This window comes from Notechis scutatus, chromosome Z, assembly GCF_049901735.1.
Source record: "Notechis scutatus isolate UNSWTSFEM ecotype Mainland chromosome Z, rNotScu1.2, whole genome shotgun sequence".
Lineage (NCBI taxonomy): Eukaryota > Metazoa > Chordata > Lepidosauria > Squamata > Elapidae > Notechis > Notechis scutatus.
This window is the reverse complement of record NC_142025.1, coordinates 38,252,935-38,267,275: the sequence shown is the minus strand read 5'-3', so window position 1 is coordinate 38,267,275 and position 14,341 is coordinate 38,252,935. Positions and strand designations below refer to the sequence as shown.

The 14,341-nt window shown below is 37.3% G+C and overlaps 1 protein-coding gene across 3 annotated transcripts in view; it reads right to left on the bottom strand.

Annotated features, from left to right (window-relative positions):
* The window catches only part of DGKB (diacylglycerol kinase beta), a 306,279-nt gene extending 292,323 nt beyond the window's left edge, over window positions 1-13,956 (bottom strand). For all 3 annotated transcript variants that reach the window (XM_026677800.2, XM_026677801.2, XM_087946837.1), the window contains exon 1: window positions 13,763-13,956. The gene's annotated coding sequence lies outside the window, so the exon portion shown is untranslated. The remainder of the gene's footprint in view (window positions 1-13,762) is intronic.
* Between the last annotated feature and the right edge of the window lie 385 nt (window positions 13,957-14,341).

Sequence of the window (14,341 nt, the reverse complement as noted above, 5' to 3'; positions counted from 1 at the left end):
AAAAAAGTCTAGTAATATAGGCTATTATCAAAGAAAATATTCAAATATTTTCAGTTAGATCAGAATAGCTAATAATTCTGAAAGTTTGATTTCAATTTCTTTATGTTTCAACTGTCTTAAAAATATTCTCTTTTGAAAATATATGTGTGTGAACTGAAATATCTCCTTGTTAATTTCATTACTGGTAACTGAATTAAATAATTTTTAATGTTCATACCTATAAAGTGAAAGACTTGATTCATTATTTCTTGTTACCCACAAATATATACACACACATATACATTCTTATTTAAGGCTTCAGATAAAATCATTGGTAAAATCTTACAGAAATTAATGCAAAACATTAATATGGCCATTAATTTCAATATATTATAATCAGTGTGAATACAATCTTCTTGGGTATTAAAATGATGTTAAAATATACTCCCACTCTGCTTTTGACACTAGATAACCCTTCCATTATATTAAAATTTGTTTGATTTTCCACAAAAATACAGGATCACTGCAGATCTTATTGCTGTATTTTCCACCTTTCTAACTTATTCATTATATAGTAACAATGTGCAGTGTACCATTTTTCTCCAAAAATAAGATCCAGTCTTATATTTTGGGGCCCTCAAAAGATGCATTAGGCTTCTTTTTACAGAAACATGGCCAATATGGGCAAGCTGAGACGGTCAGACAGATTGACATCCGATTTAATGGAATAGCAATAGCATTTAGACCACTTCACTGTGTTTTACAGTTCTCTCTAACTCTCTCTAATTGGTTTACAAAGTCACCAACAATCCGGGTCCTCAGTTTACCAACCTCAGAAAGATAGAAGGCTGAGTCAACATTGAGCCTGGTAAGATTCAAACTGCCAAATTGCAGGCAACCAGCAAGCAGCAGAAGTAGCTTAAAGTACTTCACTCTAGCCATTGTGCCACTGTGAAAGCAGGTGATTCTGATGGGCAGTAGCACCGGCAGCAGGCAGAAGCACAGGGTCATGGCAGGTGATCCTGATGCATCATATAGTCTTCTGCTCTGTTGTGGCCTCAGGCAAACTGGGAAACAGTGGCACAGATTGACACCTGATTTGATGGAAGCAGGTGATTCTGATGTGGGCAGCAATGGCAGCAGGCAGAATTACAGGGGCAGGGCAAGTAATCCCAATGCACCATGCGGTCTTCTGCTGTGCAGCAGGTAGAGATGTGTGGGGGAATTCAGGTGATTCCAATCACCTGCCCTCTCCTCCACCGTACCTCTGCCTGCTGCCAGTGCCATCGCACATCAGAATTGCCTGGCTCCATAAAATCGGGTGTCAATTTGTTCTACCATTTCTCGGCTTGCTCACAGCCGCAGCAGAGCAGAAGACCACATGGCACATTGGGATCACCTGCCTCCCACCCGTGCCTCTGTTTGAAGGCTGGGCTGGTGGTTGTAGCTCTGGGACTCACCTGCGCTGCACAGGCTGTGGCTGCTGCCATATACCATCTGCTCCCACTTACTTGTTACCTGTTGGTGCTGGCTGTGGCCCTCCAAGCTGGCCACGCCCCACACTCAACTGTTGAAGATCTTCACTGGGACTTATTTTGGGGGGTAGGGCTTATATTAGGAGCACGCTAAAATCAGGCTAGGGCTTACTTTCTGGTTGCATCTTATTTTCGGAAAAACACAATAAGAGAAACCCCTAATAAATAATTACACATACTTGTAATTCAAACATATTGTAAAAACCCTAAAATGAATAAGTAAGATAAGTTTGCGGGGGGGAATGAAACCATAGAGGAAAAAGCAATACCTGGACTTCCTGGGGCAATTCAAGATGCTAGTTACCACCTGCTATTAGGTGCCAGGCTGTTGCCTTCCCTTGGGAAACAGTAGATGTAGATTCTAAGGGTTTGATCTCATGTGCTTCCTTCCCCAAATCTACTTCAAACTGGAATATCTCTTTACTCTCCCAGGTTGAAGTCCCTTCTCTTCAGCCAATGCTTTCATCACATTTATATGGCATAGGAACAAGTTACTTACAGACAGCCTATCTCCAATCATCTAACTCGAGTAGGGTTGTCATGCTCCAAGTGAGTTGTGAATTCTTGGTCTCAGCACTATGCCTATGGAACCACACATCTCCTCCCCAGATATCCAAAGAATCCAAACCAGCTGTCTTTTGCACATCAAAGCCCTGGCTATTGCTTCACAACCCTTGGCCCATGAAATTAAACAAATATATTAGTAGTAGTAAGTGTTGCCTTATTGGCTGACAGTGTGTTGACTTTTTTTAAAAAAAAAACACTACCTTTTTGGCATATTTCATTTTATTTTGGGAGATTTAAGGGTGTTTATTATTACTGATCTAAATCATATTGCTGTTTTGGGTTTTAATGTTCTATTTACTGCATAGAATCATTGTACAAAAATGATTCAAAATACACAGATAAATAAATGTATCAAGTACCCTAGAACAAAAAGCTGCCATTTAAATAATCTGATTCCAAATAATTTAGCTCTAATCATAGTATCTTAAATTAGGTACAGAAACAAAATAAAAGCTAATCATATAATATAAATATAAACCAATACAAGTACAAGAATGGTTTTCAAGATGGCTGCGCACATGGATGCTGCAGCTAGCCGCTCCTTCTTTCAGTGTATGGTGTGTATGATTCTGTGTGTTTTGGATCCTTTCCTTGATTGAATCCTATGGAGCAAGGAGCATCTATAGTCAGCAAGCCTTGTTATAAATGGGACTGAAATGTGAAAAGGCTATTATGGATGATTTTATACTTTCTCATAGCATACTGAAGGAAACAGCTAGGACCCTGGGGGAGCCATAGATAACTATCCTTGTAGGAAGGAGGAAGAGGCGGAGAAAGAGGAACAGGAAGATAAAGAGAGGATGTCATGCTGGGGTTTCTTTAGGCTCAGTAAGTTTCCCCACAATCCTTCAATTCCAAGTATATTTCTTACCAATGCAAGATCTCTGACTAACAAAATGGATGAATTAAGGCTACAGATTGCAAAGACTAAATTTTTGTAGATTTTAGTTCTGCATTTAACAATTCTTCCACATAGACTAGTGTCTAAACTTCTGAACCTTGGCCTTTCTTATTCAATCTGCCTTTGTATTATGGACTTCCTATCTGGCCGCTCACAGGTGGTCAGATTAGGTAATCATACCTCTTTAATTTTTTATTTTTTATTTTACTTTATTTATTTTGTCAAACGATTATAAGATAAACATAGTTATGAATACATTAAATGGATACATATAAGTAAAATAAAAAGAAACAATAGGACAGGGACGGTAGGCACGTTGGTGTGCTTATGCACGTCCCCTCTTAGGAAAGGGGTGAGGTCAATAGTAGACAGTCTAAGGTTAAAGTTTTGGGGGTTTGGAGAAGAAACCACAGAGTCAGGTAGAGTATTCCAGACATTGATCACTCTGTTGCTGAAGTCGTATTTCCTGCAATGAAGTTTGGTGCAGTTTACCTTGGGTTTGTATCTATTGTGTGCTCCGGTATTGTTATGGTTGAAACTGAAATATTCATTGACAGGTCGGACATTGCAATATATAATTTTATATACTATACTTAGATCAGACTGAAGGCAGTCTAGTTCTAGGTTTTCTAGGTCTAGAATTTCAAGTTGGTGGCATCAGGTATTCTGCAACGAGTAGAGGAGTGGAGAACTCTTCTTGTGAAATATTTCTGGACTTTCTCAATTGTATTAATATCAGATATGTAATGCAGGTTCCATACTGATGAGCTGTATTCAAGTATTGGTCTAGCAAATGTTTTGTATGCTCTAGTTAATAGTGTAATATTACCAGAGAAAAAGCAACATAGGATTAGGTTAACAACTCTTAATGCCTTTTTGGCTAAGTAGTTACAGTGGGCTCTAGCACTTAGATCATTCAAAATGAGTACTCCAAGGTCCTTGACAGAGTTTGGATCATCAACAAGGTCTTGACAATTCAGCTTGTATTTTATTTTCTGATTTTTTTTGTCAATATGTAAGACAGAGCATTTATTTGTTGAGATTTGAAGTTGCCATTTGTTTGACCATTCTGATGCATAGTCGAGGTCTTTTTGAAGGGTAGCAGTATTGTCAGTGCTGTTGAATACCTTTACATCATCAGCAAAGGGAACGCAGTTGCTCTTAATATGATCACAGAGGTCATTTATGTAGAATATGAAGAGAGTTGGTCCTAGAACACTGTCTTGGGGGACACCACTGTTGGCAGGTACAGAATTTGATAGGATTCTCCCAATTCTGACTATTTGTTTTCTGTTTGACAGGAATGCTTCTATCCAGTTACAAAAGTGTCCAGAGATACCATAAGATTTTAGTTTTAGTAGTAGTTTGTTATGTACCACTGAATCAAAGGCTTTACAGAAGTCTATGTAAATTTCGTCTATTGCTTTGCCCTGATCACCTCTGATTAGCCTGATTACCCTCTTCAGCCCTTATTCTTAAAACAGGATTGCATGTTGAGTCCTTTACTCTAAACTCTTTATGTGCATGACTGCATTCCCACTCATATTAATTGCTATTGCTAAATTTGCAGATGATACAACAGTGGTGGGAGTCATCTCCGGGGAGGAATGAGGCGGGCCCATTGTTTTCATAGTGTGGAGACAATAACTTGGTCCTCCAATAAGACCAGGGAGCTTATAGTGGACTATAGAAGGAACAGATCAGACATCCAGCCCTTGCTTATCAATGGAGACCGAGTGGAGCAAGTGGCCAGTTTTAAGTTTCTGAGTATTACCTTAAAAGAGGACCTGACCTGGGTTACTCACATTGCAGCACTGGTCAAAAGGGCTCAGAAGAGATTATATTACCTGAGACTTCTCAGAAAACAACAACTGAATGAAAAACTGCTGGTGGCCTTCTACCACTGCACCATAGAGAGTATCTTAACTTACTGCACCTCTGTATGGTTTGCCAATTGCACAATGGCAGATAGGAAAGCACTCCAGAGGTTAATGTCATTGCCCAGAAGATCATTGGTTGCCCTCTCCCCTCTTTGGAAGAGCTTTATAGCTCCCGCTGCCTTAAGAAAGTTCAAAACATTCTCAAAGATCCATCTCATCCTGGGCACCCTTTTTCTGAACTATTACTATCTGGCAGACAGTACAGAATAACAAAAATCAAGGACAAACAGGCTGAAAAACAGCTTCTATCTGAGAGCAGTAGCTCTTTTGAATTCTGCTGTATAGTGCAATATTGGTGCAGTGTCAAGGGTTTTCGGTATGGAGGGTGAAGGATGTGTGTTTGTGTTTATTTTCATGGTCATGGTCATGGTCATGATGTACACTGAAAATGGTTTGATTTTGTTTTACGAGTGTAATGACAATAAAGTAAACTAAACTAAACACAAGGGCAATATTGAGCATCAATTGAGTTTTCCAAAACAATTTATAAAAAATATTATAGGATTCAAATAAAGCACATATTTCTGAGGAAAGATAATTCAAAGCAATGAAACATGCAAGCTATCTATATACCTCCCTATTAAGTATTAAATATAGAACTTTTAAATTGTGCATTAAGGTCTTTTAAAGAAACTGCAAGCCCACTAAATGCATATGCGGTTAGTTCCCAGAATAAATTACCTATTCTCAGAGAATTGTTTAAATTGGTTATAAGGACATTTTGAAACAAGTTTGTTTGGACTTTTTTTTTTTTTTGTCACACTGGTATTCTGGATTTATATCTTCAGGCTTTCCTATTATTTAAATTCTAAATCCCATCATGAAAGTACAACCTCTTTGTCCAGCAGTAATATGGCCCAACAACTGTTTTCCCAGCATGTATCTGTGTGTCTCTATCTGAATCTCAATTTGCCTTCCATAGCTGAGACAATTTTAGTACAGGTGGGGGAATTAGTGCTTTCCCTAATATCTCAATTTAAAATATGCAGTGCATGCAGGCTTCTAGGTACTTTGACATGCATCAGGGAGGCAGCCTGAAATGCCACACTCCATAGCAGCTTGAATCTTCAACTGATTCTGCTGATAACTGCAGGACCATTCCCTTCAGCCTTGTCCCTCAGCTCTTTACTTAGGTCCCACCCAACCTCTCTTTAAGTTGCAAAGGGGATTTGAATTTTAGTTTGTATATAGCTCCTTTGATTTCTTTTTCAGATGAGTTGGTCAATTGGACCATCAAAAGCAAATTCAGGTTGTCACTTCTGTGTCACATGATATATTGAGACTTTTTTCCCCTTCGCTAAACTGGCTATGGGCATGGCCAGCACGTGATGCATCCAGCCCTCAGGCCACAAGTGATAGCCCTGTTCTAGAGAGTAGGAAGACTTGAAACTGGCCAATCTGTGCATGGCTTCAGACATATAATGGAGCAAGTAGTTTGGTTCCTCTTTAGCCTGCCTCCCATTTCCCTTCCTCACATTAAATTCTGATGTTAGTTTACCATTTTGATGTGAAGACCCACAACTAACTCTCCTTTTCAAGCTCCAGGACTTCAACTTTTCTGTTTTTATAGATTCATTTGATTTTGTATGCTGCCCAAAATCCCTGAAAATTGGGCAACTATTATAAATGTAAACAAATAAATTATAGTTAACATTTTAATAATATTTTATTGACCTTTAAAAATAAAAAGATAAAAAACTAAGAAAAAATAAAAAGTGCAGAAAGGGAAAAACAGAGGAAAATATTTACAGAAAAAAAGAAATAAAGAAATGATTTCTCCCTTCATCAAGACAAATATAAATGGTTTCAGTAACCTATCACCTTCTCTAATGTTTCAACCAAAAATCCCTTCAACCTATATCTCATCTTTTATCTATTAGCAAGTAATAAAATAATTCAATCTTAGTCAGCAAGGGCCAATTAAGAGTTACCAGGAAAGATATTAAAGCTTTGCAATTCAAACTTAATAAAGAAAAAATGCATTAACAACTTCCAGTAACAACTCATTGAAAATAGGTCTTTAATCCTTTCAAATTAGATCCTACAATTTAATTTCTTATCATTTTCTCACTGTCTCCTCATAACTACACTTATTCACCAGCTGCATCTTGGTTGCACAAATCCAGATGACCACTAGACTGCAAATAAGAATTTTAAAAACCCTAATACTTGATCCATAGCTACAACAAATAATAAAAAATGAAAAGTCCAATCAATCAATGGTACAATGGGAGAAAACAAAAGAAAAAAATGGGGTAAACAAAGCACTTTTCACATTAGTCAGAAGATGAATTTTACATAATTACATACTTTAGGGCTGTAATTATTTCTATGTTGGAGCTCTATGGACAGCAGCATAACCTGGACCCATTCTAGGTACATCATAAGTATGAGTTGTGTGGAAAGAATCTTTAGAGCGCTTGAGACCTTGCCAGCTACAAGTTGAGAATTGAACCCAGCAAGGTAGCTCTGTGTGACTATGAAAGGATGACATTGTTCTGACATAGAAATATTTATCTATTTAGTAAATTTATTTGCTGCCAATCATGCTGCAAGATGGGTGTCTTACAACAGAGTCTCCAACCCCTAGGCCACAGCCCACTACCAGGCCTTGACCTATTCAGAACCAGACAATGAAAGTGTTGGGCAGGTATGCATGTGCTTGTATCCCCACTTGTGCTTGCAGCAGGTGAAGGCATCCGTGCCTTCCTTCCATTTGTATGAATGGAAGGTGTGCCTACCTGTCACTTGTGCAAATGGAGCTACGTACCCACACACACTTGTCTACCGTTCATGTAGAATCATTCCTTCTCCCCTCCCCCACCAGGCTGCAAAGCTGGAAAAGTTGGGGAACTCTGGCTTACAACATTAAAAGGTATAAAACTATAGCCATAAGAATACCAATAAAAGAATTACAAAATTATGATTTAACAAATACAAAATTATGATTTAACAAATACAGAATTATGATTAAACAAATACAAAATTATGATTAAACAAATACAAAATTATGATTAAAGATGGGAGGAAGCAAAATGCACAGAAGGAGAGGTGGGATCTACTATCATTCCATCAGCCAATTCCAGCATGGTGTGCCCCATTTGGGTCCCAGGTCAACTGGCAAAAGTCTTCAGACTTTTTCAAAAGATCAGGAGGGTAAGTGCCGAACAAGTTTTTTTCCCGTTTTTTTGTCTGCAGTGGTCCGATTGTCATCTTAGGGACTTGAAGAAAAAACTTTTTAGAACACCTGCTGGTACATTACATTCAAACGAGGTTTGGCAGAAGGTACATCTCAAGAGACAACCAGGCAATGCATGTAACAAAAAGAAAAATGATTAGGAGAGCCAGAATCCAGAGATTCACATCCTGGAAGAAACAACAGGAAGATGATGATGCAATCGAAATTAAAGAATAACCTGTAAAAAGGAGTTATAGAAAGAAGATGAGTTGGTCTTGAATGCCATTCAAATGCTATATAATAACTTCTACCAATTCTTTATAAACCAAACCTATTACAACTTATGATCTACAAATTTCAGGCAATTTTCAGGCAATTTTCAAGCAAGAATACAAACCAAAACAGTTTAAAAATGCATTGAATAAAGAAGTCAATGAAAAATTACTGTGACTCATGGTGTCTGAGTTAACCTTGACTCAGTGCAGAAGTAGCACTACGTTGTCTTTTTTCCGTGATGTTTTTCAATCACCCAATATAATCGTCAGATTTCCTGGTGCCTTCCTATTCAAACTTTAATCAGTGCTAACATTGCTAAGTTTTTCTGAGATAAGACATGGTTGGATAAATGTTGTTATCTGCTGAAGCCTACTATAAAACTCATTGTAGCCCATCTGGTGCCACAAACTAATTTCTGATACAGTGAAGACTGGTATAAATCTTAAATATACAACAACTGGGCTTCTAATAGACTGAAAAATGAACTGAAATTCTTCTTCTTATTTTTTGTTCAAAAAGACGAACAATGAAAAGAAGAGAACAAAAACAGCTTTTATAAATCTACAATTAGCAAAGAAAAATCTACAATTAGTTAGATGGGATAGCAAGCAAGTCCTATTTGTATTTCCAGATGGAGATGAAATATGTACATATTTTGTTTCCAGTTGTCTTTAATGTTTTCACATCAACCACATGAAGATATGGCTTTTATTGTGACTACATATGAATTTAGCAGGACATAAACTTGTCAGCAACCTTATAAACACTTGCAAAGTCCCCTGTGACACTAAGATACTAGCTTGTATGAATCCAGCTGTTATAGTCTATAAATCTGATGTATGAGTTAAGACTGTGAATTCATCCTAATTATATGTAAATGAATAAAGTAATTACATGACACTGAAATATATTTGTAACATTACACTTGATCTTAGCCAAGATTTGATGCTTTATCATCATTATTACTGGAAGTGATATTTAGTAATAATACTCTATAAGAATGTATTTTTCCCTACCCAATGAGAGAAGTTGAATTTTCCATATGCATATATATTCACCACCCCTTCTATACAATCTGGCACAATAATCTAGTAATGACTTTACTATTCCATTTTTATAAAATTCATAAAAACAAATTGTTTCTTTCTTAATTGACAAGTAGATATAATTTTCAGAAAATCCAATAATTTATTATTCTTTGCCAATGAATTCATAATGTAATATATTTTATTACTACCTATATTATGTTATTATTTAGGTTTTGTTTTGGTGAATGCTGTTCTTTTATTACAATCTTTCCCTAATCTATTTGTAAAGACTGCAGATGTCTTCAAATTAACAAAATTAAGCATTCCCTCAAGAGCATTGCTAAAAATGTTTACCTTTTTATTTCCTAAAAAAATGCAAGACACTAATTAAGACTGTAAAATAATTTCAAAAATATTGTGTAAATGAAAGATACTTGTTGACATGTTGTTATGGAACAAAATACAGTCTGTTGAGCCTTGTTGGTGCAGTGATTAGAATGCAGTACTGCAAACTACTTCTGCAGACAGTCAGCTGCCTGCAGTTTGGCAGATCGAATACCACCAGGCTCAAGGTTGACTCAGCCTTCCATCTTTCTGAGGTGGGTAAAATGAGGACACAGATTGTTGGGAGCAATATGCTAACTCTGTAAACCGCTTAGTGAGGGCTGTAAAACACTATAAAGCGGTATATAAGTCTAAGTGCTATTTCTATTTCAGCAAAGCTGGCTGCTCATATTATCCTTTTTTATCCTTTTATGATATTCTACTATATTGTTGTTCTATAAATTATTTTCAAACTAATTACCTATATATAATATACCTATATAGTGTAGACACAGTGGTTCAGTGGCTAAGACATTGAGATTGTCAATCAGAAAGGTCGGCAGTTTGGCAGTTCGAATCCCTAGCACCATGTAACAAAATGAGCTCCCATTACTTGTCCCAGCTTCTGCCAACCTAGCAGTTTGAAAGCACGTAAAAAAGTAAGTAGAAAAATAGGGTCCACTTTGGTGGGAAGGTAACAGCATTCCATGCACCTTCAGCATTTAGTCATGCTGCCCACATGATGACAGAGACGTCTTTGGACAGCGCTGGCTTTTTGGCTTTGTAACAGAGATGAGTACTGACCCCTAGAGCCGGAAACGACTAACACATATGTGTGAGAACATTTACCTTTACCTTACCTATATAAAAAATCAACAAGCTGCATTAATTGACATGAATTACTCATTTCTTAAACTAGTTCCATTTCCAGACTTTTCAGAATAGGAAAAGGAAGCACATCTGTAAAAGCAGACGGTACTTTCAAAGTTATCAACAAATTTTTCATTTTTTCATCTTCTGAATATATGGTAACAGTCATAAAGTATAGCTATGAGGCACCACACTGAGAAAAACGTCTACATATTGTGAACAAGATTCAAAAGTATACCTCAGAGATGTGATTAGACTTCATATTGCAAAATAGAAAAGCATTCTTGCATTTTCCCCCTAGCAAGCAAAATTGAATTAGCATTCTTTTTTTTTTATTCTCCTCACCTTGCTCTAAATTCCTGCTGCCTCTTTCCCAATCCAGACTGCCTCTTATAGGGAAAGTGAAAGAGGAGATGGATAGATCTTTGTGTGTGTGTTTGTGTGTATGTGTGTGTGTGCGTGTTAAGGAAAAGAGGCAGCCAATTAACAATGACAAACTTAGGGGAGTTTTTCAAAGGTTTAATAAAAGTAGTTAAACCGTCCACACTTGGAAAGAAGATGGAAAGCAACCAGAAGAAGAGCATTTTCTCATGTTACAGTAATTTATAACATAAGAGTTTCTTCAAGTTTAAAATACATTCAGCATATTATATTGATAGAAATAAGGCTGCTTTTCAAAGCAGAAAAGTGTAAAATCTTCTCAAGAGATTTGCACAGATCTAGCAGTATGGTTCTTTGAATTCTTTGAAGCAACATCAATAGAAAAAGCTGAATGATGTAACTGGTTTTGGAACACAATGAATCAAAAACTGGATCTAAGTTTTCAATTACTCTTCCAAAACAGACAAAAGACTTATCCAATTCCAATCCGTTTCTGAAACTCATACAATTTCCAGCCTGGTATAAAGGGTATGATCAGGGTACACAAAATCTATGCATTGTAAGAAGCTGCATCACTAACATTCTTCATCAACATGTTTTTTTCTTCATCCATTAGTATTTTTATCACTAATATTATTTACAATTAGGTATTATATTTTGTTAAGTCACTTCCTAATAATCTTAAATTAAAAACTACTATAGCTTGTTTTACATTTCCCATACACCAAATTCTCAGTGAATTGTTTATTTATATTATACATTCAATGAAAAAGTTATCAATGAAAAATAAGTTGTTTTTCTTTTAATATCCCAGAATACTCATTTTTGCAGCAGTCGAAACCTTTTGAAAGATTGCTATTAGATTGCTCTGCTAATGTGTACTTATATCACTATATCAAATCACCTATATAGAATTGTTGATAAATCTATATCAGTAAAAATAAGAGCCACAGTTATAAAAATAAAACTATGAGAAACTGTTCAGACCTTCTGACTTTATTTTACAATCATTACTATTTCTGTCATACACATTTATTCCTGTTTAAAAACTTATATTTGAAATGCATTTCATTACTTTTTAACACTGTCTGAAATCCTGACACGTGTCAGTAAATTTTACTAAAATCAATGTAAAAAAGAATTATTAGAAGCACCTAGATATCCATCACATCGACCTAATTGGAATTAAAAAATACCCAATTTAGTCTCCATTCCCATGAAACTCACAAAGTAGAGCTATTCCTGAAAAGATGTGTCCAGTATTAATCTGGATTCAGTACAGCAGTTTTCTAAGGAGGACAAATCCCTGGTTATAAAATAGCATTTGCAGTTGAGTGATACTTACTGCTCATTTTAGAAATGGGATGACTCTATCATTGCCTGTCATGCTTGCCATTTTTATATTATTAACAACTACATCCATCACCTGGATGACCCAATTCAACAGTTAGTTGCAGTAAAACTTTAAAATATTTTTCCCCCAGACTATGCATAATTAGTACTACTTAAACTATTAAAACTATAAAATACAGACACTTTGCCATTCAAAAAATGACTGCCATCAAAATAAACAAATCCAATATAAGGATATATCAAATCATTCTATTTAGGGTAGAGACAGACACAGACAACATATTTCTCCCAACCTTACTGGAATATATTTCCCTTATTCCTCATCATCATTTGGTCCATTGATAAAAGTTGACCAGTTTCAGATTAAAATTATGAATGGGAGAAAACTAACTACCTTCCAGTCATTTTGGACTCCTCGTGACTTCCTGGACAGGAAGTCCAAGAAAACTTTCTTGTTTTCTTGACAAGATTTTCAAAAGGGGTTTGCTATTGCTTTTCCCCTGGGACTGACAGAGAGTGACTGGTCCTAGGTCACCCAGCTGGCTTTGTGACTGAGATAGGTTAAAAATTTACAGCCTGCCTGTTTCTAACCTAGTGCCTTAACCACTGCACCAAACTACTGTAGTCCAGGCCTTATTTTACATTTAATTTATAATCACAATGGTATTCTCAACAACTTTTTTTTGTTATTCGATAATTACATCCCTAATTTAACATACCAGTTATAAACAATCATTAGAAAGTAATACTGTCAATAGGCTGACTATTGTCTCCCCCTCTCCCCGTCTGACTTTAAACCATAGATGAATTAATGGATTTAAGGGTATAAATGATAGTCGATCATGGTTAAAAACTATATTCTCCAGCGTAATTCCCAAGTGATGCTTTCTAAGCTATTGAGGCTGCTATCTAGCCGACCAAGCAGCTTTTCTAACTTGCTGCAGTGCAATGCAGAACGAAAAGACATGGGCATCTCTGAACATAACATGGGGGCGGGCGGGCAGGGGGAAGTAACAGCAGTTAGACATAATCGCGACAACCATCCAATCTCTTCTGTTTTGCAGTAAGAGTGCCTTGGGCCCGCGCAGTGATGCCGCGCACGGACTCATATACACATGCTCATATGTAAACAAGCGCGCGCGCAAAGACAGAGACAGAGAACATGCACTATTCCTTCTTAGATTTTTTTTCTCTTAAAACGCACGAGTATCTTTACCGGACAGCTCAGGCTTTATAGGTTTCCTCAGGCCGGGAGCGGGACATCTCCAAACCCTTTCCCACACTCCAGAGCTGCCTAGGTTTGGCTAGACAATCATCAGCTAAGCGCCTGCTTTTCCCACTACCTTGAAAAAGCGAACAGGTCGTCCTTTTTTCTTACCAAGATCGGGTCATCCCGTCCAAAGTGAAACAAAAAGATCTGTCGTAGTTACCTGTTGTCTATTTGCAGCTTCTTCGATGCTACTCTAGTTACGCAGCGCTTGGTACCGGGTAGCATTTGAGGTTGGGAGCGCGTGCTCGCTCCGTCCTCCTCGCGTACGCGGAGAAGAGGGGAGGGGGAACCTGTGCCGCCCAAAATAGTAGACCCGAATCTCGTGGGGTTTGGAGGAATACGGAACGGGCTCAGTTCTTCTGCGAATGATAATAATGCTCCGCTTCTGGATAGGCTACGTCCTCGAGGCAGACGTCCAGCGGAAACGATGCACCACCCGCGAACATGCAGGAGCTTATGTAACTGCAAGCATTAACTTTAATAGTTGGGATCACTGGCCAAGGGTACTTCGGAACCAATTTATCTAAATTGTTTTGGCAGTCTAGGGAAGTCCAGGACATATATTGAAAAGGACGTGGATGCTGTCATTTCCTCAGTAACCAAAACTTATGTGGGAAACTTAGCCTCCTGTGGCTGCGCTTGCAGAGATGAGAGCCAGTTACAGCGGTTAAAAACAGTGTCAAGCCACCCAGTAACAAAAAAACAGCATAAAACCAGAATCAGGCGTGCAGCTTATAAA